General features: G+C 38.8%; 1 long non-coding RNA gene across 1 annotated transcript; it reads left to right on the forward strand.

Moving 5' to 3' along the window:
• The first annotated feature begins 424 nt into the window (after positions 1–424).
• On the forward strand, positions 425–27,959 carry LOC141941818 (uncharacterized). Its single transcript, XR_012628432.1, has 3 exons — positions 425–554; positions 18,130–18,328; positions 27,720–27,959. It is a non-coding gene; the product is annotated as an uncharacterized LOC141941818 (long non-coding RNA).
• Positions 27,960–27,970: the final 11 nt, after the last annotated feature.

Consider the following 27,970-nt stretch of genomic DNA (forward strand, 5'->3'; position numbering starts at 1 on the left):
ATCTGAAATGGCTATGTTTCCAGTCCCTGCTCTTGAAAGTCAGTTGGGGTTGGGTTCCCTGTGTCAAGTCCTGAGCCTTTTCACATTCTTGTGGGAAGTCCGTCAAAGTCTAGCTGTATATTCATTTTAAAAGTTACAGCTGACATTGTAGAAGCTCACCATATAGAAACAACACTTTCTCTCCCACGTAAGAAACAAAGTCCTTTCTCACACAGGATATTCTAGCTTAGATCCAGTGGAGTTTTTCCTATAGCTGCAAACACCTGAACCAAGAACATTTCTCTTTCCATCACTGCTGGAGCTCAGGAGCTTCCCAGGAACTGGATAGGTGTCCTGGTTTGGACCAGGATAGAGTTAACTTTCCTTGTGCAGAGAGGGAGCACAGCTGAAGGGCTGGGTCCCGATCGATCATTGAAGCATTCCATGTCATGTGACGTCAAGCTCAGCTCTCTCTTGTGCATTGTTTTGGTTTCGGTTTCCCGATCAGCTGGGTGGAGTTTCTCTGGTGCGGTCAGATCGCTGCTGGGGACGGGCTCTGTACTGGTTGCCACTCGGTGAGCCACTACTGCATTTTACCTGTTTTGGACCACAATTATTACTGTTGGTTTTGCTTGTAATTTTTTTTTTTATTTAACCTACAAATTTCTTCTTTTGTCCTTCCCTTATTTTACTGTGGGGCGGGGAGTAAACAACTGGCCGCATGGTGATTTGCTACCAGCTGAGTTCAAACCAGAACAATAGGAGAACACCCAATGCTACAAATCAAGGAGGGAAGTAGATGTGGAGTGGAGAAGGTGTGACTTGGACCATGCCAGAGAGATCTGGGGACTGGCTGAATAAGGCTGGAAGATCAGAGGAAAGGACATAGATTTATATATTTCAGACCAAGTGTGTCTTGGGAGGTAGCTGAGACCATCTGCACAAGGCAACTGGGAGGTAGCTGAGACCATCTGCACAAGGCAACTGTGAAATGGGGGCCAGGGCTGCAGGGGGAACATACTGAATAAGACACTGACATGGAGCACCAGGCCTGAACGAGCCAAGCATTAGATACTCAGGAGCAGCTGGCTGATGAGCAAAGTCTTCAGGAAGAACAAGCATATTCTGGAGGTCATGCCAAACAAAATAACCTTGAAAAAGGGAAAGGAGGAACTCAGGAATGGATGCAGACAACCTGAGGAAGAGGAGTAGGTACATTTTCTGACCAAAAGGATGGATACAGATAGAGAGGCAGTATCTGCCGGAAAATAGAACTGAAAGGCAGGGCAGATGAGACAAGATATGGAGGGACTCAAGCAGGCTGAAAGAGGTTCTGCGTCCATTAAAGAACACTTGTCTCCAGAGCATGGAAAGGAGCTGAGACTCACCTCTCCCTCTGAAACCAGCCGCTGTTCCTGTATGGCTCACCCACAGGACTGTGTCCATTAGCAGGGGTCCTGGCCATTGTTACCTCCAGTGATGAGTCAGGTGAATAGTGAGCAGATGGGGTTTTCTCCAGATATTTTGATCATTAATTCTAGAAGCCACAGGTACCACACAGTTAGTAGAATGTTAAAATTTAAATGCCAATGCTCAAGAATCAGAAAATCCCCAAACTAAATTTACTTATTCTGAATTCAGTGAACTGGGAGGATACACAATTTGCTACCATTTTTAACTATGCAATCATAGGTAAACTTTCCCCAAATACATATCCCTACCCACATTTTGTAGGTATGGCTCTAATTTGCAGTTTTCAGAAGAGCCCTAGGAGTGAGGACGCAGCAATAGAAGTAAACTGTTTTCCAGAGTACAGATCCCTTAACTCTATCTTTTCCTTTATGTACATAAGGAGTCCTGCTGAAGCCCCCCAAAAATGAAGACACATTTGTAAAGAAACACATTAGACAGAGAACCATTCACTGTAGCTACGCTGAGTTTGTTTTCTATCAGCTGATCAGACCACTTTCCCATCCATCTGTATCTGTTCTCTGCCTCAGGTTTCTAACAAATCTAATTAAAAAAAACCCCAAAAAACAAACAAACATGTGCTTTACTGGAAAAGGCATCCTCAGCTCTCCCACAGACACTGCGTGGGGAAACATTGAGGTTAATGACCCTACTTTGCTAACTTATTAATAGATTTCCACCTCACAGAAGAACAGCGTGGTCGGACTCACAGCTGCTTGGGAAGATCCTGGTGGGAAAGTGCTGTAGCAATAGAGAGAGCATGATTTGTATGTAAAACTGATATTGTGGAGAGGGAGGTGTTGATCTCTTCTCCCTGGTATTCAGTACCTGGATGCATAGGAATGGTTCAAAACTGCAGCAGGGGAGGTTTAAACTGAACATTAGGAAACATTTCTTTACTGAGAGGGTGGTCAAACACTGGAACAGATTTCCTAGAGAGATGGGTGATGCCCCAAGCTTGTCAATGTTTAAGAGGCATTTGGACAATGCCCTTAATAACATGCTTTAACTTTTCAGCTCTGAATTGGTCAGGCAGTTGGACTAGGTGGTCATTGTAGGCTCCTTCCAACTGAAAAATTCTATTAATCTTTTGCAAGGCCAACTTAACTGGAAAAGAAAAATGACAACATTTTGGACACACCATCCCTTCCATCACAGCTACAGCAGCACTTCCACTGCTATGAAAACAGTATTATAAAGCAAAGCTGTTAGTTCAGACTATGAAAAGTCCAAGGCAAAGAAAGAAAATGTGAACAGTATCCAACAACAGCTCAACCAGGCCAAACCCTTTATCGTTTTAGGTATTACCTATACCTAATGGTATGAATGTTTCTGGGTTTGTTTTCTTTACAAAAGCAGGGTAGTTGCTATTACAAGAATTTCAGAACCTCTTAGGTTTTTTGTCCTCATCAATTTTTCAATTCACAGATAATTTCTTGGGTAATAGACATCAACCTCTCCACCCTTAGGAGCTGCTGGTGTGATATTTTTGAGTAGATGTAGTACATTGATTCTGGACTACTGGGAATTACCACCTGGCACAGTGGGTAACAGGATAAGTGTTAACTGTCACAGATAGAGTTCTTTCTTCTGTACAGAGAATGGCTCCCTTCAGTTAAAACTAAATAAATCTATTCCAAGCATTTCTCCCTCTTTACATTTTCCTAATTTTCAGGACTTCTGAAGTGGATTCCTATAATTTGTCTTCCATATGCAACATTAGCAGATAACGACTATAGAGGTGTTGCTGCTCTGTATTTATATGCCTGATCCTTAGTTCAAAGCTCTGATTTTCACAACGCTCAGACAGATTCAGAATTGATTAGTGCAATGTAACATCTTCCAAATTCCACCTACATATAAGAAATGCCACACGAGTTATGCAGTACTAGGATGAATAAAGTGCAGTAATCCAAGATGCAACAGGAAGAATTTGCAGTATCACAATCAGCACGCATTGTTGTAAAGCCCCTGTATTTGCTGGTTTACAAACAGTGCAGATGGCAACACAAGCTTTAACTCTGGCAAGCATATATGAGATTAGATATTCTTTTCCCCATAATCCTTGTTAAACTTGCCTCCTCATAGAAATGAAGGTAGCAGAGAGCTGTGGGAGAGTGTACAAATCAAGTGTTACAGGTAATGAGAAATAAGGAGCTTTAAGATATAGTTTAATGTTATTCTCAATAGACTCCTCCTCATGCCAAATTGCATCTTAAATATTTATGGTGCTTCCAAAGGGAGTGTCGTTGTTCTGAAGAGAGTAATCTGAACATACAGATAGTGTACACAGATCATCCAATCTTAATGACATTTATAACAAGACATTGCGACTGTCAGTCATGAATATCCCATTGCAAAAAAAAAAAAAAAAGTAACAATAAATTGCAGTGCCATTATTAGTATAAGAAAACCTCTTTATTAATTGCATCTCATTAGTGACTGCAATATTTTACTAGTGAATACAAACACTATCATGGGAGGATATTAAATTGATTTTTTTTTTATTTTAAGTTGCTTGAATATGATTAAGGATCTAAACTCTAGAAGATGTTCTGACCTTTGTGGAGCTTAACTGAGAAGTGACTTCAGGAAAAGTAAAAATTACGCAGGTTTAAATTCAATAATGTCAATCCAATGCATATTGTGGGAAGGACAAAGCACCAAGGGGATGGTGCTAAGCAAAATTATGGTTGATAACAGAAGAATCTGAGCTAAAATGCAGAAAAATATAACAAAAATTATGAAGGATATCAGAAATACACTTCATAATGAGCTCACAATGAGATGTATTTAAACAGGTTGAAATGGCTTTTCTGGTACATAAGAGGAACAATACTTGTAGGGAAGTCATAATGCCTCATTTCTTGAAACTGATAAGGCACATTCAGAACAAAATTGGAGGCATTTAAGTAAGACAGTGATGTTATATATTGGGAATTGGAGGCAAAGGTTTCTAAGCTGATGTAAGGCACAGACTGTTAGATTAGATGAGTGGGTAAAAAAGATTTTAAATTATTCCTTCTTCATTCCACTTATTCTTTTTTACCATCTTTTTTTTTCCCCACACTTCCCACAGCTATCAAGCATCTCTTAGCAAGTGTAAAGGCCCTAAACTAATGTACTGATGTGTACCTTGCATCATTTTACATGTCTTAATTTGACAATTAGATGAGGGAATGTGAGGAGGAAACACAAAATAGCCCTGCAGGGTGCAGTTTCATGACATAGCTAAATTATCCTAATGGCATTCTCTACCAGTTCAGCTACCAAAACTGTCACAGCAGTCAGGTGAGTGCCACAGCCATTGCAAATAAGGAGGACAGAGGAGCACAAAGCCTTTCCACCAGAAGTTAGCTACAGGATTAATGTAGCTGTAATGTAAAATGCAGTGGTTTGTGGTGGAATGCATGTGTGTTGATGGAGGGGGAGGTGGACAGGGGGTTGTTATGTTTTAACTCCTCTTCCAAATGAGCTCTCTGATGTGGCATTGTTCATTGACATATTAGCATTTTCACTAACGTCAGTGCGGGAACCAGGAAGTGTTGTGGGGAGAAAAGGAAGGAAGAAGCTTTGATTTGGGTGTTTCTGCCACTGTGTAACTGCCTCAAGTTCAGGAGGTACCATGGTCAGACACAGAGCGGGGAGTCCTTGCTTTCAGCAGATTCCTGGAAGATGTGGTTGAGAAAAGGAGCTAGATATTTGACAGGTACACCAGGGTTACCACACTTGATCATGTCATCATTACTCCATTTGGCCTTTGGACTTCACAGTAGCTGAGTTTTCAAAGACAAAGCCCATAATAGACTGAATAATATTTGGAAATTGTATATGCATAAGAAAATCCTTGCTCCCTCAGTGAGCATTTCCCTTATGCAATGAAGCTTCAAGTTTGAGTTGTTGTTTTAGCTTGCATAAATTATCCATGATCTTAACATTACCAAATGCATCTACCAGATTTGTCTGGCTGACCTCCTAAGGCTCTGATTTCCATGAAGCAATGACTATGCATTAGGCAAAAAAGTATTTTCTTTTATTAGCTCTAGATTTACTACCCTTTGATTTTATTGTCTGTCTGTTTTTTCCCATGTCTCTAAGCAGGTGAAAATGAGGGGTTGATCTGTTTTCATTATGTTCATCATACTGCAAGAAACTGGGAGATCAATTATACAAAAGGAAAAAAATCTTGTAAAAAAAAGCAGGGAAGAGCACTTTCTGTCATCCTCCTCTCAGGCAAAGACAGTTTCCTCATGTTTCAATCTATTTTAACACTAGATACCTCAATGGCAACTTTGATTTTAATTCATTATTAACTTCCTCAGGGCCTGCCCTGCCATAGCTTGAGCATGTAAACTTGGAAAGGCCTCCCTGAATCCACTCAAACAAATAATCTCACCTAGATCTTTCAGATCCTCTTGAAGGAGCTTTCTGATGAAAATCTTTGCTTGATCTGTCCATTTGTAGATGTCTTTCACTAATGTATTCCCTCTCACATATCTTTACTTGATACTATATCCATAATATACTTAAAGAATCAAGCTATCTCACATGCATACACACATGCATACTCTCTTTTTTGCTAAATGGCCTGAGAATTGGAATTCTTCTGTCAAATAAACAACCTCATAGATCTGTGTAGGTGAAGAGATTCTGAATCGATCAACTATTAGGGTACCAGATGCTACAAACAAAGTCTTAATTCTGCCAGACTAAACAGAATTCATCCCAGAAAAAATCATTTAGTCATCACAGACACATAATGTATTTCAATTTTATTCAACAGAATTAGCATCCTCCTCATTTTAGTTGATACAGGAAAAATAAATTATTTGATGGAGCAGATCCAAGTGTATCTGTACCCACTGTTCTTTAATTTGAGGCAATTTTTTGATACAATAAGAACTCCAGTCACACTTTATTCCAATTCTGCAACATTAAGTAATGGATTTATTTCAGCATGGTTTAAGCAAGAACATTATGTTGCTATTGGCAAAGCTTTTCTTTCTTTTTCACATCTCAAAAGCAGAATTTTTACCAGACTAGGATGCCTCCTGCAGATCAGACAGGAGACTCTGCTTATATCCATAATCTGAATTCCTCCTCTTTTCAGCTCTTAAAATTGAAAACAAGGACAATTACCACCACCCTTTGAACTCCTTCATTCAATAACTTAAAGCAATGGCTTGGATTAACATCTTCCAAAATACTGTTTGCTTTCCTATCACCTGGCTAGAGTAACAGATAAGAACAGGTTGTTATTTTCTCCATCACTGGTGAAACACATAGTAAGAAAACAGTTTCCATCGAGTTCAGGGCAGAACAACTGCCGAGAGGGAACAAGTCAGACCTAGGTCATCTTCTCACTTAATTACTGGAGCAGGATAGAAAGGACAGAGCCAAAGTTCAGAGTTCTGCTGGAGCTAGACAGCTCCAGAGCATGCTGAAACCTGTTGTAAACACATCCATGCTTTTCGGGGTTTTTTGCCCTCTGTCTCTGAGTAGCTTCATTAGTGCAGCTACAACTCAGTGTGCTCCAAATCATCACTTTTGCATGAGAAGTTCTATAGCTTTCTATTTTATTAAAGTTCCTCTTATGCAAACAGACATTAGAAGCTGTTTGAATGTTAGTCCTCTTGTATTCACTTCTTCCTCAGGATCTTTCTGATCTCTGTGGTTTTATTTCCTTATTTATCTCAAAAAGTCAATTCAATTATAAAAAAATATTAAGAAAAAATTTTAAAATTCAAAGTTAAGATTACTGGTAAAGCTTTACACTCTTCCAGCCTGTGTTTGTCAGTAGACCACAAACCTCAGAAAACATGGAAATAGGTGACTCTGCAAACGTGCAAATGTGACTCTGACCCCTACAGGTGGCATTAACCATTGGAAGTCATCTTCACTGAAATACAGGGAGGCAAGAATACTCATTTTATTCACCTTTCTCTTTCTTGTCTTCCCACATCTTCTGTATATGCATAAAAGAGATAGATATGTAGCTTGAGGGGCCCAGACAATTTCCTTTTCTTACTGAGTTCTGTAAGTTCTGGAAGCAGAAATGCTCAGGGCGGCTGCCCAGCAAGGGGACTGCGAGCAGTGAGGGAGAATACGGGTTTCATGGAACATAAGTAAAATTCTGATGTTAGATGGAAGTCCACAAAAGAAGGTAGAGACATTTTAGGTGAACCTCAGTGTATGTGGCTGAGTCAGTGTCAATAGATCCCATCACCCAAACGTAAATTCCATAATAGAAAGAAGAAAGACTGTTCCAGAAAAGCTGTGCACTCTCTTAATGGTGGTCATTCTGCACCATCTGTGAAAGCATCATATAAGTAAACATGTTGTGCATATACGAGCACATCACTTGCTCAGGGCAACAATAAGGTTATGTCATCAATTACCTCATCCAAGAGCTACAAAGCTACGAAATATCTGACTTTGAATATTCTCTGTGACAAGCTATGTATGTATATATTTGCTACAGACAGACATAAATGGCAATAAGTCTGCTTATGTTGTAAATCTACCACCTCCACTCTGGCATGCCCCATAGATTATTCAATAAGAAAGCAGTGCAACACCTCATGTACCTGAGTACAGGTGCACAGTTATTTTGATTGGTCACATAGGGTCACCTCCAGGATATTTAAACACCCAGCGAATGGATTGTGCCTGGCATCCAGTAACACTGAAGACAAAAAGTTCTGAAGGGAAAATCTGTCTGGGAAAACCTGACATTGGCAAGGAGAGGAGTAAGGCAAGGCAAGGACTGCCAAGGTCCCAGCTCACACATGGGACAGAGATCAAAGTTCAGATCCTGTGAACAGACAGGAAATTCCCCAAATCCTTTCAACATATATGTCTATTTCTAGGACTGTGCACCTGTGTACTATATATACACATGTATAGATGCAGTCAGAGGTTGCTAAATGAAGACCTTCCCTCTGTTCAGAACCAGGGGGGATTTCTGAGTTTGAGGGCGTAGATGCTGCAGTAGCGGCTGTTAGTGCTCCCGGATGGGCACTGAGCTGCTTACTGGGCTTGGGCACGGATGCTTTCTCTGAGCAAGTTTGCATCTCTGTGAACAGCTTTGCACTTCCCTGTTCCTTTCAGTTGGCCTCATTCCTGCAACAAAGCTAGATGGTTTGTATTCTGATACTAGTGCTGCAGTTCCCACACATATGGTTTAGAGGAAAAAATATTTTCTCTATTATTTAGTGGCAATGAGACAAAGCTCTGACTACACTTGTTTGTCTTTATTAAATAAGGTAAGTCCTGACTGCAGAATATCCAGCTCAAGTATTTTTACCAACTTGAAATATTTTGCCTCATTAGAAAAGTATTTACAGCTACTTTTAAATGACCTATTTCAAAAGATTACCGTCTCCTGTATTTTCCCCTCAAAGATTTTTATGTGCCAGCTCCTGAAAATAAAATACATTGTTCTCATCCTTGCCTTATTATTACTTAATCTATCTAGGACTTCTGAATGCTTGAAGCTCCTACAAATCCATAGACCTATAAGATAGCAAACAAAATAAAATGTTCTGAATATATATTTTTCCCTTGCATGCTCTGAAGGCAAAATATGAAGGCAGTAGAACCCTAGTGGACTTGAAGATCTGGGTAGATACAAATTTAAGGAGGAGTAGAGAAAACACAGTAGAGCTGGATGCATAACTTGATAATAAGAAAGAATTTTGGGAGTCTGGCTTTTTTTATAGATGCTGATGGTTTAGTTGGGATAGGGAAATTATAACTGCATTTCTGTAGCAACTTTGTTATTTCACTTTTTTTTCTGCTTCATTGATGACTCTGCAGGCAGGCTTCCTGCATACCAACTCCAGAAGGTCTCGCATCTAACAGCTGCACAGGTACTTCTGCAGCCAGCACTAGCAATGTGCCACAAAGCCTCTTCTTTTCCTCTTTGAGAGTAAGACTACAATTTACCTTGACACTGCTCTCCAGCAGCTCCATATAGATAATGGATTAAACTTTGTCACTTCTGCTACCGCTGAAGTTTACCAGTGTTTGACCAACCTCTAGTTTGCTTTATGAATTTTGCTGCTGTTCATATTATCTTTGACAACATCAACTTTTGATTCAATTCAGTCCTTTTTGCTATAACAGACAAGCTAAACTTCTTTGGTTATTTCACATATCATCCTTCTTTAGCACCTCTGTAGCCTCCCTTTTTTTCATTTTAGGTAAGACCAGTTAAAAGAAGTTTGTTGATTTTGAAAATCTTGAACTTTAGTGGTCAAACACAAAGAGAACAGAAGTAATCTGTATATTCATGACCTACAGATTATTATTTGCATTCACATATGTTTAAAGAGAAAGTTAGCATGTTGTTAGATATCCAAACAGTACCAGTTACTAAACGAGGAGAAAGAGGCATTTGGACGATTATAAAAAAATAAAAAAGAAAGATATCTGAAATTGAGAAGACTGAGTCCCAGTGGAAGTGAGATACAAAAAAGTCTAGACCAGGTCTCTTGAGGCCTCACATAATAATGAAAAGAGAAGCCTAGACCAGAAAAGTGTAACTATACCCAAAGAAGTGCCAGCACTTGAAGCCTTAAGAAATTAGCTGTTTAAGAGAATGTATCCTAAATGCCTGCTTCACGTCACTATGCCACTTCTCCCAACAGCTGCAGATCTCTGTATGGAGTTGGTACCAAAGCACAGAAACTGGAATTACCACTCATTTCACTTAAAAGAGAAATTTTATACTACAGAAAATTGTCATTAGCTGGGGATTCATTATTATTCCTAAAAGGTAATTGTTACTGTATGTGGAAGAAGTGTGTTTATCCAGAATTTAGTACCAAGCACTTTAGTACGGAGCACTATCTTAAGCCACTAAGAAAGTACTGGTTCAAGTGGAAAGAACACAGAGGGAGCTAAAAACCTTACAAATATGGAAGGACTAAATCCCATTTCAACCCTCTGCCAATCAATATAGATATCCGGGATGCTAATCAAGTGTTCAGAATATCCTGTAGCAAATCTGTAGCTGAGATTACAGTATACAGTATCTGATAGTTAAAGAACATACATTTGTTGATGTGTTGACTTCGGAGTTTAGGGTTTTTTGAAACAGATAATGCTTTTATGGAGTGTTTAATAATATATGTGTTTGTTACTTCACTTCTGACAATGCTCCTGGAGAAAAAGATGCTTTAGTCTAACACCTCCTGAAATTCAGATGCATCATTTCAGAAAGAATAGAGTGTATTAGAGACTTACTCATGTCTCAGCTAGCTGATTCACCTATTGAGCTAGGCTGCAAACCTCACAGTGTAAATGTCACAACTGTCTAAATTTGGGTGAGCTAATTAGGTGTCACAGAACTAAGTGAAACTATTCATGACACTGGGTGTCATTGCAAGCATCCTTGTCCCATGGCTTCCAGAAATCAATTCCAAGTTCAACAGACACTTATCTAGTATCATCAGCAAATAATTATGTTATAGGTCATTCTGTAAAAAAAGTGCATACATGCAAGGCATGGAAGTGCTATTTAACAGTGCAGAATGGTTACTTGTTACATGCCAGGTCACTTGTCTCCTTTAATGGCAGTCCAAGGCTCCAGCTGTGGAGATGAGTTCTGCAGCATTTCCCTTTCCTCTCACACAGATTCTGTAGTCCTGACCCTTGGAATTCCTTTACATGAGAATGCATAGGCTTATGACCAAGTGATCCAAAACTTGGTATCAGAACTGTATTTCTTATGGCAGTTCAGATCACTCAATACTCAGAACAAGGAAGGACTCTTTCTGCACACCATCTACACTGAAGTTGCTAGATGGAAGCTATAGTCTTGTAAACTAAGCAAGGTCAATCATTGTGGATTTTAATTGCAGTAGAAATTTGGAAGTGGGTACACACAATTAGAATTGATGAGGAACGTTATGGCAAAAATGGTTTCCATCAGGAATACAATTCATGGAAATGTGTCCACATCTCAGTTTTTAGAAGCTTCTGTGAAAACACTAGGACGCTTCCACTGGAGGCCTTTTAAACTTCAAGCTACTTGTGTAATACCCTTAGGAAACCCAAATCTCCAAAATATCCAACTCTGTGAGCTTCACCTTGTTGCCTGTCTTGCAATCAGTGTTCACAGGGTTCCCAGTCCCCAAAACATAAGCAAGGTGTGAGGTTCCTGACTCTTTTAGCCTCATCACTTCACTAGGACACTTCTCTTTCAGGAAGAATGGCTGTAAGTGGGTTCTTGTGTGCTCTGATAAAAATAAATAAAATAAATACACTCCCCACACATGGTTGAGCTGACGGATCTGTGACAGCATCAGTACATATGAATACTCTCTAAGACATTCACAAACTACAGATAGCCAGTATTGCCTGGTGAAGACCAGAATAAGTAAAATGCTAAATGAGAAAATATTCCTCACTATAAAGGGGAAATGACAAGAAATAACCCCACAAACAAACCCCAAATAGATTTGGTCAGATCACCAACATACACAGCTGAACTTATACCTGGCCATAAATAGGCAGAGAAGCAAATCTTCCCATTTTACATTTCAGCAGAATAAGAAAGACATATACCTATTCCAAAATGAAAGACAGTTTCAGAGAAACCTGCCCAGCACTGATGAGAGATGGATCATGATGAACTACTGTACCTTTAGTTGGAGAGATGAATACATCATTCCTGTCTGGACACAGACTTGCCTACTTTTTGCCCAGATATAATTAATTATCTTTAAACTAAACCTGAAACCTACTACAGCTGCTATCCATAGTTGCATTCATTGTTTTGGCAGAATAAATCATAAACTACAATCACCATCAGAACATTTATTCATGGTATTCATTTGGTGAAGTTTCCTCATACACACAACCTCAGCAAACCTGGGATTCACATAAATCCAGTGTTGTTCTAGCAGTGATTCTACCTACAGTATTTTCTTGATGATTATTAATTTTGATGCTAGGGCCACGTTGTTTTTTCCCCTCTCTTCCTAAGGACATGCTATTTTTGGTCTAGATACAGCAGCCATCACTCTCCAAAAAGATTTAACAAATATCGACACTTTCAGCATCCTTTGGAAGATGAATTTGCTTTTTTTGTCCTGTATGTAATAGCTGATCACAAAGTTAATTTGAGATCAAATTAATTTCTGGTGATGTTTTCCTTAAGACTTTATAACTTTAAAAAATACTTTAAATATATAATTTAACAATACTATAAGTTGGAGAAATTGAGAACATTAGAAATGTGAAAGCTCCTATTTCATAATGATAAATGATGTCATTTGACACATACTCAATACCTCCCATGCAAAGATCCAAGAATTTAAAAAATACTAGTTGAAAGAACATAAGGTAGGTGCATGATCAGTGAATTCCACCATGTCATTGTATGCATTGGTCAGCCAAGGCACAGAGCATCTACATGAATCATCCTGCCTAAGGTTACTCAGGATGTAAATAGGAAAGGGAAGGAGAAAGAAAAACACCAGTCTTGACTTTTTGTTGTTCCAGTCACCTCCAACACACTCCCACCATGAGGAACAATAGGCAGGTTAATGACTTCAGCTGCCACAGCATCCACTGCTTTCATTTGACAAAGGCATGAATTTTATCAATATCTTTGGTCCCATTGTCCTTAGCCAAATAACGGAGGTTATTATTCACCAGCTATGAAGTAAGACACTCCCTGCTTGTAATTTCTTCTGCAGTGATAGCAGAGAGGTCACCCATTATACCTGGCAGTGTGACAATCATAAAAGGCTACGCAAAAAAGCAATTAAATGTTCTGAATAAAATTACCATTTATATTCATAACAATGAATTTTGGAAACAAACACACCATGCTTACATCTACAAAAGCTTCAAATTATCCCTTTACAAAAAGGGCATTTCAAAAATCTTGCTACCTGTTCCCAAATAGGATCAGGAAACAATGGAAGAGATTTTAAATTTTAACCTCTCCATTTTAAGACAGTTTCTGACACTTGATTGATAGCCACAGAATTCAAGAGCTACCGTTTGGGAACCTGCTGATTAAAAGCTCACATCACCTTGAGCTTGGAGGTGAAAAGCAGGGAGAGTGAAAATCCTCTAGCTGCATGAAAAAAAGCAGGGCAGAAAAAAATTAAAAGCGTAGAAAAGAATAATATTTGACTACTAAATGTTATTGATTTCTCATTTGCCATGGTTCCTTGACACCTGAGATGGAAAACACAGCTCCTCTCTGCTAGGCACTGTACATGGAGTGAGAGTGCACCAACAGTCTGTATACATGTAACAGCAGATAGAAGAAGCAGAAATAAAGAAGAATTCAAGCACAAGGATTAAGATACTGATTTTTCCCTCATAATTTGAAACATTTACCTGATCTACCTACATTAGGAAACTAGGAACCTGCACCTTCTCTACATCAGTGATGAAAGTGAGAGGTGATGAAGCAGTCCCTGGGTTTTTCTCTGTTATTCACTAGGTTCCTGACTGATGCAGTTTGCTGCTGCTCCCTGTGATGACAGACCACAGCAATTCTCTCCTGTTTTGTTTTTTTTTCAGAAGTCAGCCCACAGAGTTGAGGTGGGAATTTAGTTCAGATCTCCTCATCCAGAAGGCCTGTATTCATAGGCAATTTTTCTAGTAGTATGTTAGAATGGAAGAGTTGAAAGGCTATTGATGTAGTTCCATGGATGAATACCTACCCCAGAAAGAGAATATTTTTCTTTAAATTGGTTTAAGGCAAACTAAAGTGATAAGCTAAATGGAAAAAAGACACCCCTACATTAGTAGAACAATGTTCACATGATAATTACAGGGATTTTTATTAACATTACAACTTGAACTGGCAATAACTGCCCAGTTGTGGTCTACAGCCTCATCCATAGAAAAATCCTCCTTTTAAGGAAGTTATAGGAAATATACCAAATACTGAAATGTAATTCCACAGTAAAACAAAGCTGAGGACTCATTGATTCAGATGGTAACCAAGCCCAGGCATGGATGCCTCAGTTTCTTGTACTGCTAGCAAACTGAATGCTGTATCACTTTGAAAGGAAAAGAAACATCTGGGCTTTGTTTTAACCATGCATTTCTGGGTGGAGATAGCCAAGGAACACAGAACTGCTGTTACAGCAGAAAATCCCTCACAACGCTGCCTTTAAACAAGATGCAGCCCAGTGGGTCTAGATTTAGAAGTGTCTGCCTGCCAGAGTGAAATAAGTTTGTATTCCAGCATGTACAGTGATAAAAACCTATCATGCATCTGGGCTAAAATTCACATTGTACATGTTGATTATATCATGCACTGTCCAAAAGCTGGAGACAGAAATATTTCTCAAACACCACAGCTCAGAAACACTGGCACTTTCAGAACATAAGCACCACTTCTTCACTCAGTGTTATTTCCCTTCCATCCACTTTAGCAGCTGTACCCAAGGCTTGGGACCTCCACATTTAGTCTTGTTACCAGTGCCTGGAGCAGCCCATAGCTCAACCATCAAATCAGCGATTGGGTTCAGTTTCACCCTCTCTGAGTTGGAGCCCTGTCCATCCCTAAGTATTAAGGAAAGGGGACAGAAGCTCTACACAAGCTCCTCAAAACAGGTAAATGTCAGATGGAGCCACCAAAAAGCTCACTTCAGCATCCATCTGGAGAAAGAGCCATTCCCACCATGAACCAGCCGAAACAAGGGAAAGTACAGGGTGATGGAGAGGACAGAGAGCCAATCTCTTGCCTGTGAATAACCTGCCAGGATGTTAACCTGTATGTCAGAAGCAAAAATAATAACATCACTATTGTTCTAGCCTGCAGGAAGGAGTTATTCCTCATTACTTCAGCTCTTTACAGCCTGGGCTGTTTTGGGCAGAACATGAGATTTAAGCAGGAGGAAAAAAAAAAAAAAATCTCAGTGTTCCCCTGTGTAATTCTCACAAAGGTAGAGATTAAATAATCGAACAGCAGATCATCGTTCCAGCCCATGCCTCCAATTTAAGAAACGCATTGACTACTTGTCAGCAGTGACAACAGGCATTTGGGGAGCCAGGGAAGCCTCCAAGCAGGAAGAGTGCTCTGGGGAGAGGCAAGGGCATCTGCTCTAACCCAAGGAAAAGTGGGAACACCAGTTCTCCTCCTGTACAAAATGGGGCAGAAGGTCTCAGTTTGCCAAGAGTTTTAAGGGCTCAGAAGTCAAAAATTAGTTAAAAATCATTAGCTAAAAATTTAAACATCCAGGCTGAATTCCAGAACAAAGATTGTGTTATTCATAGTACTTTAAATGTTAACTATTTGAGATTTCATTTAAAATACTTTTCCAACAATAAGATCAGTGAATAATACCAAAATACAGTGTATGTTTATGATCTTTTAAGATCGCAATTTGTTTTGATTACATCAAACAGCATCTGTTCTGTTTTCTCTTTACCCAAAGCACCAAGAATATGCATAATCACAATATCACTCTGTATTTTGGAATTTCTGAGTCTTTCTGCACATTTCATTAGAGGGGAAGTCTTCCAAGGCAAACTTGAAAATATATAACACAACATGAGGAAAAAAACCCCCAAAACTCTCAGGAATACTGCATATTTGCATTTCTTTTACTAGAGGCATTCATGTTTAAGAAAAAATGTCTCTGTTGCACCTCAGACTCTGCCTCAACTGTAGAGAAGTCATAATCTTATATTTATGCCATGCATTGGTGTAGTCAGGCATAGGCTATGATCACCGTGGTGTACAATTTTTAATTTCCTAGGGGCAACATTTTTTATTGCAACTGGCAGGTTGTTTATAGTTGTCATTTTGAGCTGCTTTTTTGTTGTTGTTCTTCTGGTCTTTTATTAACATACTGCCAGATATCGCTCTATGATGGCCCATACTGGGTTAGTGATAATGTTGTCTGCAGTGGCAGGTCTACCTTGGCAGATTATGGGTATCAAATGGGTAGGGGGGCAACTGACTTGTCAGAATATTTACAAATTTCAAATTACTATCTGCACCCTTACTGACTTGCACAATGAAAAAGTTTACCTTGTCACCATACTCACTCTGCATGATGTATGGTGATAATTGGAGAAGATGGGCTGGAAGGGAGACAGCACTCATTAAAAATAAATAGCTATGATTGACATGAAAAACTATGAAGGCAAAAGGAAGGTAAACACACTTGGATTTAAGTGGCTTTATTGCAGGAGTTACTGAACCAAGAAGCCTTGCTAGCCTTACGTAGACTCTACTGCAGAAATAAGTATCAGTCTGAGACCAATAGCTGTTATTCCTGAAGGTACCTTCATCTCTTCCTTTGGCTACATTAATCCAAAAACACTGCCCACAATTTAAAAATACTGCCATGGCTTGTTTGTCTTATACTTGATTCATCTGTAGCATGTTGTCAAGCAATGCTATGCAATAACATTCTTTTTGATGTAACCTACTGCACCTCACATTCATACTTGCTGCATTTTCCTTTTTCTGACTTTCTGTTCCTTTTCTCCCAGCCTCCATCCCTCAGACCACAGAACAGCTCATATTCTGATTTCTCTAGAGTGGCTTCCAGTATCATTCAGTCCGCTATTAGGAAAGGGGAATAAAGACAAAATAATCTTTTCTTCTATTGTCTTAGAACTAGAACATCTTTCCTCATCTCTTTTCCAGAATGTTCTCATCCTCCCCCCTTTCCATTCTTCTCTGCACTTCCTCAACTTATCAATCTTTCCTCAAGTTGAGAGTCATAAGTGTGGTCTATTCCCATCAAATTTGCCAGCCTTTGCTCAAAGCCACCATCATAGTCTGGGAGTCCTGCTGTCCAGCTGGAGACTAATATGAGGCAAAAGCACCAGCCTTTCTCCCATTGAGACCAGTCATTTCAGCAGACACCTGTTAAGCAGGAGTCTAAACTCATTAGCCAAAGACCTTCATGAACTACATCATCATGAAGCATGGCATCACTACAGTACAGATCTAACACTAGCTTAGGCAGGCTTTAGGTCTCACAGTGGTCACCAAGAGGACCATCTTGTTGGGGCAGAGAGGGCTGGCTTCCCCTGAGGTGTAAGTGAGCTGGGAGCTGAGGTGACTCTGGCACAGGCCATGCTAACACCCATGGACACTGTCCCGCAGGAGCTGAACACAGGTGGCAGAGCCAGGGTTGGTAACAGGGTCTATCAACAGCACCAGGTACAGCAAGGGGACCAACTAGGTCCAGGAACACCAGTCAGGAGCAGCAGAAAAAGAGTCCAGAGACAGGGCAGGAGGCAAGGTTGCAGCATGTGTCCAAGAGGTCCACCCAGGAGATAGGGCTAGAGGCAGGACTGGGCACAGGCACAGCTTCAGCATGACTCAGGCAGAACAAATGGCCATGGCCTGAAGTGAGATGGGCAAAACCTGTGGGTGGGCACCCAGGTGAGGCTGTGGAGGGTCATTAGTCCTGCTAATGCCATCAGGGCCCTGACACAGCCTTGCTCCTAAACCTGGCACAGGACCTTACAGAAACTGGCTGCAGCTCAGAAGCCACTATCTCACCATTCTTGCCACAACAGAAAGCTGCTGATTGTCCATTTCTCCATCACATATCAGTGTCCTGAGATACCTCACCATTTGTTGCTATTGTCCCCAAGATAAGGTGGGAGGAGAAAAATATATCAGTCATGGTAAAAAGCAGTAAGAGAAGTTTATAAAAACTTTTTTTATTTCAGCTGCTTTGTAAACTGAGCTACACTTTATCACTCATTGTCTGTGCCCTCCTGTGGAACCAACTGCTGAGAGACCCATCAGCATCCCTGCTAACAGCCCCCTCCATCCAGCCCTCCTGCCTCTTCAGAGGTTTCAATATTATTCTTGCCAGAAGCCAAGTACAAGAACATGCACCTCATACCAGCCTAATCATTCCCTCTGGTGAGTAAGAATTTTTCCTCTGACTAGAGTGGAGGCCTGTATTCTTAATGAGAGCATCTAGTGTGCTAAAACAGTACAAGGTCACTTAGGCAGCAAGATGATGATGATGATGATAATGATCAAATACATAGCTGCTATGTATCACACTTTCATCAATAGATGTCTAAGCACTTCAGTAAAATGCCAAGCATCATAGTAGATCACTCTTTCAGATGGCATACAAAAGAAGAGAGAGTTGCTCTGACAAAACCAGAAGGATAGTAGTAACACTGGGGATAGAAACCTAAATATCAGACCTGTTCCTTATCCACCCAGAAATGCTTTCTTCCTAGAGTTTTTTCCTACACACAACATTTACAAGAATTTTTAATAGTGCAAGGCTTTTGCAGCTTAATGTTATAATTACAAACACAAAACAAACTGTTTGAAAGGTGTTGCCTGAAATACAATAATCTACTTCTTGTTTCATTACTGTTTACCAGTACCATTTTTCATAATCTTTAAAAATGTTTAAAAAAGGGGTAACAGTATGAGCATCTGGTTTGTTATAAAATTGAACATGTTTACGTAAAAATGAAAGATTTACAAATGTTTTTGATGTTTCTATGGAAACCAGAAAATCACAAACCACTTGTGTCAGAGCTGTTAACATAGGAATGACACATATTTTCTCCATATATATGTAAAAACATATTCCCAGCAGAAAAAAACTGTTTTCATTTTAAAGAAAATGAAAGTGATGGCAAAATCTTTTGAAATCTGGGACCATTATTCAGCCATGGACCAACAGTTACACAAAAGAATCAGCATCACAGGACACTGCCAAAATCCCTCATAATCTGAATATTTAGTTTCTCTTTCAGTGATCCATTTCTTACATTTGCTATCTAACAAGCCATCACATCAAAGGCAGTTCAACATGTAGAAGTACTTATTGCAAACTACCTCACCTTCATCCCAGACAAAGCAGAAAAATTTTTTTGCTGTTTTTTTCCCCTTCTCTCTTTTTAAGTACTCTCATATGAGGTCAACAGGTATTTAAAAGTGAGGGTCACTTGCTTTAGAAAAAAATATTGCCTTTGTGAAGAAGCTATTTAGTTCATTTGACATGGCAAAAGAAACTTCAATTCATACATGCAAAAAAATCTCATCACAGTCAAGAAGTCAATGCATACATAAAATTGCACATGTACAACTGTACTTTAGCCTGAGTCCCATGTAATTCTGGGCATCTCAGTGATACTTCTGCATTGGGTACATAGTTATACCCTAGAGCCAGAGAGACCTGAGCATCTCCATGGTTCACCAGTTAGAGGAAATAATCTCATTTAGTCATGATCATATATCTCTACTGTCTATAAAGGGAGAGTGGAGCAACTACAACCCTAATTTGGAGACTCCCTCAAAATAGGGGAAATGGATATAGTCCTTTGTGCAGATCACCACTTGTGCTAACAAAAATCTTCTGCAAGAATTGTCAGACCTGGAACAAACTTGCCCAAAAAGGAAAAAAAAAAATCCAGTATATATAGTGGTTTAAAAGCTTTAAAAACCTATAATTGCCACTCAGAGTACTCTCTGAACTTGGAAATAGTTTTATTTTCACCTATAGAATTTTGGGACCTCATATTGAGAAATACCTAAAATCACCACAGTGCCAAGTGAGGCTAGTGGGTGAGCTACATTTCTTGCAGCATAAAGAATCAGTTCATAAACATTTAGGTAAGTAAATATGGATGGCAACTTCAATTTAATCCAGTTTAGTCCTAGATGTCTAAAGCCATGACTTCAGGCATTAGAATTCCTTATTTCTCTTTGCCTTGATTTCCTGATATCTAATACAAAACTCATGAGACTTATGTGTTTTGAGATATATGTAAGAAAGAGCAATCCATAAGCAGTAACATCATCATTAAAGAGATCTTCAACATCTGAAACTATGCTTCAGATGGTTTCAGACAAAATCATCCAGACAAAGCCACACCATAAGTATTTGCATGCTTTGGGAAAAAAAAAAAAAAAAAAAAAAAAGGTGCTTAGCCTCTGAAAAGTGTGATGAAAAAGAGAGCTAAATCTGGATGATACACTAAACTAAGTAACTTGTATATATTATTATCTCATGGTGTTACCAGAAACAGCTTTTCTTACCACAGTCCCCTCCAAGCTGTCACATCTGTAAGTTTAAAATAACATTAGCTTTTCTTTATTTTTTTTAAATACATGCCATAATGGTGCTGGATATTAACAACTGATATGAAGGATGGCTTGTTAAAGCTAGAAATATAAGCTCCCTTCAACATCAAAAGAGAGAAAGAATCCCACATAAATAAATTAGAACAAAGTGCACTTAAGAGCACACATCCTTTAGATGAAACTAGGTGACTAGACTGGACACTAAATTTTAGATGGATAAAGTTAGGTGAAATTAACTATTTTCCTTCCTTCTGCCCCAATCAGATTTCAAATGTTAGTCTTACAAGAGGCTGAAAATCATTACATATGCAATTTCTTCGAATCCTGTGTTACTTTCACTAGTATACTAGGTAACAGTGTTGGTTTAGGTATTACAGTCTTTATGTACCCAGGGATTAGGGGTCCAGTATCTGATGCGGACAATGCAAACAACATGCTGTTCTGGAGAACTAGAATTTGCACTTCAATAATTGTGTTAATCCTGCTGACAATGGCCTCTGAAAGTCTAGCTCAACTGAAGATATTTCACAGCTCTCATAATACGCATTTTTCTGAGACAGATTGGGCAGCATAAACTCATACAAATTAATGCAAATACACTTCCTGAAAACAGTGGCAGTGGTAATGTGAACAAATGCTTTCTAAAATAAGTCATCTACAATGTGACACATGAAGGCTGCCACCCATCAATCACAGCTCTTTAAAAGGCAAGGTTGGGCATTTAGTCTTCCTTCAGTTTCCATGGTTATTTTAAGGTCTTTAAATGACCACTCTAGAGAAATTAAATTAAGCATAGAATTTTCTTTTAGACACAGCAAACGCTGTGCTTCAGGAAAGAAATGTGCTATCTGTGACTTCATTCAACACTAATTTTCTTATACCCATACACACATGAGAGGTTTACAAATTATCATATTGACACCTTGGTCCCTGGCATTTAGAATTAATGTTTTATTAGTCATCACCCAAATGCAATATATCAGGCCTCCCAAAGGACCTCTGCTATACAGGAAATAGTAAATATAAAAAATTGCTATTGTAAAACTAAGGAACCGATGATGCCATATCTCAAAAAAAAAGCAAAACTTTGCTTCAGTACAGTCTCTTCTCACCAAAATTAAGGCAAAATTGATGTCTAACTAACTGAGCTTTCAGATGTAGCAATAACATACTGAAATTCCTTACTGTTATTTCTGTGCGTATTCATGAACATTGCCACCAGTACAAGCCTTCCCATCACAATGCACACACTAGAATTGACCATATTGCCACCAGAACACCTGCTTCAGGATAGAAGAGAAAGCAGAAGTAAAACTGTTCCCTCAAAAAACCCCAAAATTTACTTAGTTGCTTTCACATGTCTGCAGATATTTTCTATGTTTATTTTCTTCTCTCATTAAGGATGTTGTCCTTTATTATTAATTAAATGGAAAATATCCATAGCCAGTGATTGAATTACCCCAAAGTACCTGCTTAAAATGATCGATATTGATCAAACTAAAGGGTAGAAAGTACTGCTAGTCTTCTTAATGTAAGTGATTTGGCTCAAGAAACATTTTGATCAAATTAAGTAGAGGATCTAATTAACCTGTGATTAAATTAAGTGCAGGGCAAGCCATATAGGCATAAATCCCATACACATTGAGATGAAACTAATGGTAATGCACATATTTACAGAGGCTGCCAGGGGAAAGCATGCAATAAATTCAGCAAAGAAAAAAGGTCACAGAAAGAAAGGGAAAATAAAACATGAAGGGATTAGAATACAGAAGGAAGATAAATAAAGCCACAGATAATGATTACCATTGGAAGAGCATTAGCCAAGCCTGGGAGATTAAAGACTGTAATACATTGGAGTATGAAAAAATTTCTTCCAGATTAAAAATCTAATGCAATGCCAAACTCCATAATTCAGGTTGAAATAGAATTCCAGAAGCTACAAAACAGGCTCTTAGGCAAAGTCAAATTATATATGTCTGTAGTTTGTACATCATGGGCAGCATGTGATTAGATCAGTGGTAGGGACAAGTTGTCAACTCACAACACAGGCAGACTAACCCAATGCCTTTCCTGCATGCAGTGGATCCTTGCTGTTTTGGAATTGGGATGTTTCTCGCTCTGCACTCACTGAAGAGCCATTTGCAACAATTCAAAAAGTCAACATATCCCTCCTTGCACGACCCCTTTCTTATAAGAGGCCACCATCTTATTTCTTTCTGAGGGCTCTGAATAAAATCAACACAACCTCTTCCCAAAGAAGCCTGCATATTTTCCACACACCGCCACAGTCCTAATACAGCAAGGCTGGAACAACAGAAGTAAGGGCTCTTCATGACTCCACACTGCCCAGTGTTGGAACAAAATTATCTCTCTCCAAACAACTAGTTTCAAAATTAGCATCCTGCTTAAAGGAATGAGGAAATTTTAAATTGGATGCCAAATTAGGCAAAAATCCCAACACCAGTTTACATGTCATTACCTTGTAAAGACACGCCTTTTTCTGAAGTCTTTAAGAAAGAATTGATGACATTGTGCAGCTCCAAAAAATAAGGTCTATATTTGTGTTTTTCCCTAATTAGACCATAATAATATATTACTCTTCATCCTTGTCAGCTGGCATTTTGAAACCCCACTAGTACTCCCTGTATGCAATCTGGGGACATGTACTCAAACTTTGTTTGACATCTTTGATACATTTCTCAGATTAAAACAATGGGGAAAATTATTAAAGAACAATAAATTACAGATATAGAACTCAGTGGCACTATAGAAATCCTATATTTCTGCCAGATACTTATAACAGCAAATGATTACTTAAAAGCACCATTCCAGAAGTGATACTTCCATTCTGCCAAGGCACTGGTAGATTTTTCAGACAGTACTTTCTACTAATTATCTTTCTGTGCTCAGGCAAACATTGCCCAGAATTTGGAGTCTCCCTGGAAGTGCAAGACAATCATTTGGAAGATACAAGACCCATAGTATTTCAGGGCTCAGTGATTATGCATGAGACACCTATGTGTCTTCCTGAAACCTGCCTGCTCTGAAACCATAGACAACTATATTTTGCTGTGTAAAATTGGAATCTCTCTACTTCCACATCCATCAGCAATTTTCCACAGCCTCAGTCATATTTTAAGGAGTTTTGGAGGCTTGCAATAACTACAACAGATAGTGGGCTTAGTAGGTACTCAGCATTTTCCGCTCAGCTACTTAAGGCATCGCTGTGAAAGAACCTTAAAAAAGGAAGTTCTTAAAAAACTTCTGGCCTTCATCATCTGGGTACACTAAAAAAAAAAAAAAAAAAAAAAAAAAAGCAGCTTTGGCTAAAGATATCCAAGCTAATGCTAAACTAAAATGACTTCAGATATCCAAAGCAGTGTAAGCTATTTTACTGCTATGCTTTGTCTGGGGTAATTAGTGCTGCTGAAAACTGCAGATATAGTTTAGGTAGTTCTACGTGGTAATACATTGTGCATGGTACATGTTTCCTTTATTTCTTGATTTCCTCATCCATGAAATCAGTGTTGACTACCATATCTTAATTTCTGAGGTAATGTCTTTAGATGATAACTGTCATTTAGTTGAAATAATTTTGTTTAAGCATAGTATTTCTTTATGTGATTTGCAGAAAGCTTAATTAAGTTTTCTTTTTCGTTTTAAGTTCTAGTTTGGAGTAAAAGTTCAGAGACATCTTATTTTACACAAATACTTCTGGTTTTGTTTTCATGACTGGAAGAGCCACAGTACTTTCTGACAACATGTGTACTTTGGACTTGTGTATACAGTTATTAAAAAAGAAATCCCTTAGAAAGAAAAAGAAAACCGTTCAGAAGACTGAGCCTTTTTTAGATGCTTTTCAGACCAATTTTGTTGAGCCACCTAGATCAGAAAGTTCTCTTGAGCTCTAAACAACTCCATGAACTGGTGTGCTTACACTGTCTGATGCTGACTTTGGAAAGCATTCCTAGGTGCTATAATTCTTTTTTCTTCTTCTCCCTCTCCTGTCTGCTAGAACTGAGATCTAGCTATGCACATTGTGAAACTATGCACATTAAAATTGTTCTTCTCTGAGTGATGATAGAATAGATAATACAATTGTAGAATTCATGGATCAGCAGATTGGAGGGGACAAAAGTACTCTTGGATACTTGTAGGGCAGGAATAGAATTCAAAATTTTGACAGACTGTGGAAAAGCTATGGAATCAACAAGATTAAATTCAAATCAATATGAATGCAAAGTACTATACTCAGAAAGGAAACAGCAAGGCACACATAACAGTATGAACCAACTGGCCAGGCAATAGGAGAGCAGAAAGCCAGAAGGCTTGGGAACACTATAAAGTATGCATCGACCAGCACTGTGATACAGCCTTGTAAATAAGGCACATCCATTTAAAGCCAGGGTGTCATACATGCAACCCAGGAAATTCACTTTTTTTAAGCTCCTCTCAATGCTCATTAGGCTCAGACGAGTTTAGTATATCCAGTCTGGGAAATACAGTTTCCAAACATTGAGTCTAAGGAAGAGCAACAAGAGATTTGAAAAATATGCCCAAAAATGTAAAATAATTGGGCTTGCTTTCCCTAAGAAAAAAGAGGGCACAAAGGAATTAATAATGATCTTCCAATAATTAAAGAGTTGTGAAAAAAGGAGGCATCGGTGTTAGAAAGAGGTCCTCTGTAAGAAGAGAACCTCCACATTTAAAAAAGTCTGGAGAGGACATGTCTAGGTTACTGTACAGCTAGATAAATTTGGACTGGATATTGAGATATCCAGCAGAACTTCTCTGGGATTGTTGAAGAATTTCCTTCCCTGGGGAGTAGAGTAGAACCTTCCTCACTTTATGAGGAGGAACATGCTAGCCCCTTCTACATGCTATAAAGGGTGATACCTCCATTAGTTGTGTTGCTTTAAATGACCTAAAGAAACTGTTTTATAAAATAACATTTTGAATACCTCAATACTTGAGCCTCCCACCTTAAGATATCTCCAGGGATGCAGCTTCTGGTGGGCTGGTACTCAGAAAGTGTTCATAAAGCTGAAAATCCAGCTAGTCAGTCATCACCAAGTCTGAAAACTTGACACATTTTTTAATATTCAAATAATGCATTAATATGGATTTTTGATTGGTTACATTGTGTGCATAGTGATGATTCTTATTCAAGCCAGTAGGCAATAACGGTCACAGGCAACATTTTTTTTTTTCTTTTTCAGTCAAAGAGATTTACTCCTACACAAAATAACCTCCGCTTTGCAATCAATAGCAGCACTGAACAATTGGATTGGAAATCATAGTGCATAATCAACTCCAAGATTCAAACAGCAGAATCCCTATTGTTCTTTCCTGAGTAGAAAAATTGAGATCTCTGTTATCTTTAAAGTATCAACAATTGTGCAGTAAAGATATTAATTTTCCATTAATAGGCATGGAATTATGCATCTGACTGCTGTCAGCTGTTTTATGTTACTGGAACAATGAATTAACCTTACAGCATGCTGGCAACTCTGCAAAATTATGTATTATATCAAGAGCATCCCTTTCCCAACTCAGATGATTGCAATAACTTTGTATCATAAAACCTTATAAAGCAGTTTAATCTTCTTTTATGCATGAAGTATCTTAATCTTTTTATATAGTACCAGTTCATTTCTGTATGTCTAATAGTAACAATAGCTTAATACAAGATGTAATAATATTTTTCACTTCATCTCTTCTGGGTTGCAGAATTTGTTGCAGCATCTTCAGTTCCCTATGACAGTTCTATTGGTTTCTTCTCTATAATCTGTCATACCCCAAGCAAAATTGGCAGGTGCCCTGCCAACATTCAGTAACATTTGAAGGGTCCCGAAAAGACCTCTGGTTTTCCACTTCATTGCACATAATCATGGTTTCCATGACCTTCATGACACCTTACCACATGCCCTGAAACAAGGAGGAGAACTAGATAGCAAACCTAAGGAAATGGCTAAAACTAAACACATTTTTTATCTGGGTTCTCATGACAGCCATAGATTAATGGACAAATGACTCCAGAAAATTTCTCTTCTATTTAACTTTCCAGACAGTTTTTTGCTCAGACCTTTGTATCTTAACTTCTTGTTCCTCAGAAGGTATCTGCTTTTCTGACTAATTTCTGACTAAGGGATAGGTAGAAACATTCTTGCAATTGCTTTGAGTTTATTCTCACTGACAAAAGCAAGGTGTTAATAGCTAAACTAGGACAATAAACAGTGCATTGACTTCTTCAGCGTAGAGCACTCCTTTGAATTTTTCTTATGCATTTATTAACTCCTGTGTCTTACACTATTATCTCTACCTGTGGAGAATAATCAGCCCCTTATCGTGGTACTTAATGTTATATACACTTAACACTGTTAGACTTCAGTGCAACTGATTTGATGTTTATTCTATAAGCAATTTTAACTTACCTTCCAGGCTCATTTTTTTCCCCCAAGTATCTATAAACAACTGTGTGTACTAGCAGGATGGCTGTACCTGTGGCATTCTAATTCTGCCTATGTAGTAGCAGTTTCCTAGGAGGCAGGAGGATTTTTCTGTTTGTTTCTTTTTACATGCTTTCAAAGAAGTGGCTAGAAGCATCAAAACAAAGGCAAATTTGGGGGGGAAGTAATCATTCACTTAAGATGTTCCTAACCTGCAGTTCACTTTGAGAATAGGCTGTAATGTAATACCCACACAAAACACCTATACTTGGGGAAAACAGTGAGGAATCAATACTGAGTTCCAATCTGTGAATTCTTCTTCCCTCTAGTATCCCTTCATGATCATATCCCAACCACAAACTGTATCGTGGCTTGTGCCGTGCTTAGTGTCCAAACAACATGTTGATATAACTAATTTTTGTTCCTTATCCTGCCACAGAAATTGGGAACTGAACAAAACTTCAACTACAAAAATAATTTCTCTTTTCACTCAGCCTGAACATAGCTTGCCTTCCTGTGCTTAGATGTAAGCAAGTCAAATATTCTTTCTATATTAATTCAGAAAGAACTTCAGCACATTTCTATTTTAAATTGAAAGTGATGGTCTCAAGCCTGAGGTCTCTCCTGAACTACCATCCTCTGCTGCTTCCCTCAGGAATCCACATCTCACCCTGCATATCTAACCTTGCTCTGTTTTTGACAGAATATTTCTAACAAAAGAAACCTTGCATCTCCTCTCTTCTTATCAGAAACAGCTTACTTGCTCACTGGATGTCTGGGCACTGGGAAGACGACTGGAGAACCACTCTCCTGAGACCAACTTCCATGGTCCTAGATGCTTCTGCCAGGCAGAAGGAGCAGATGCATGGAAAAAAAACACAGTCAAGGCAGAAGTCCCGTGTGTCTGGAGTTTTTGCTGCTTGCATTTCAGAGTCTTCCACCAAACAACACAAAGAAGTAATGATTCTCCTCTCTTGTGGATTGTCAGATGTGGGTAGGT

Source organism: Strix uralensis, chromosome 3, assembly GCF_047716275.1.
Source record: "Strix uralensis isolate ZFMK-TIS-50842 chromosome 3, bStrUra1, whole genome shotgun sequence".
Lineage (NCBI taxonomy): Eukaryota > Metazoa > Chordata > Aves > Strigiformes > Strigidae > Strix > Strix uralensis.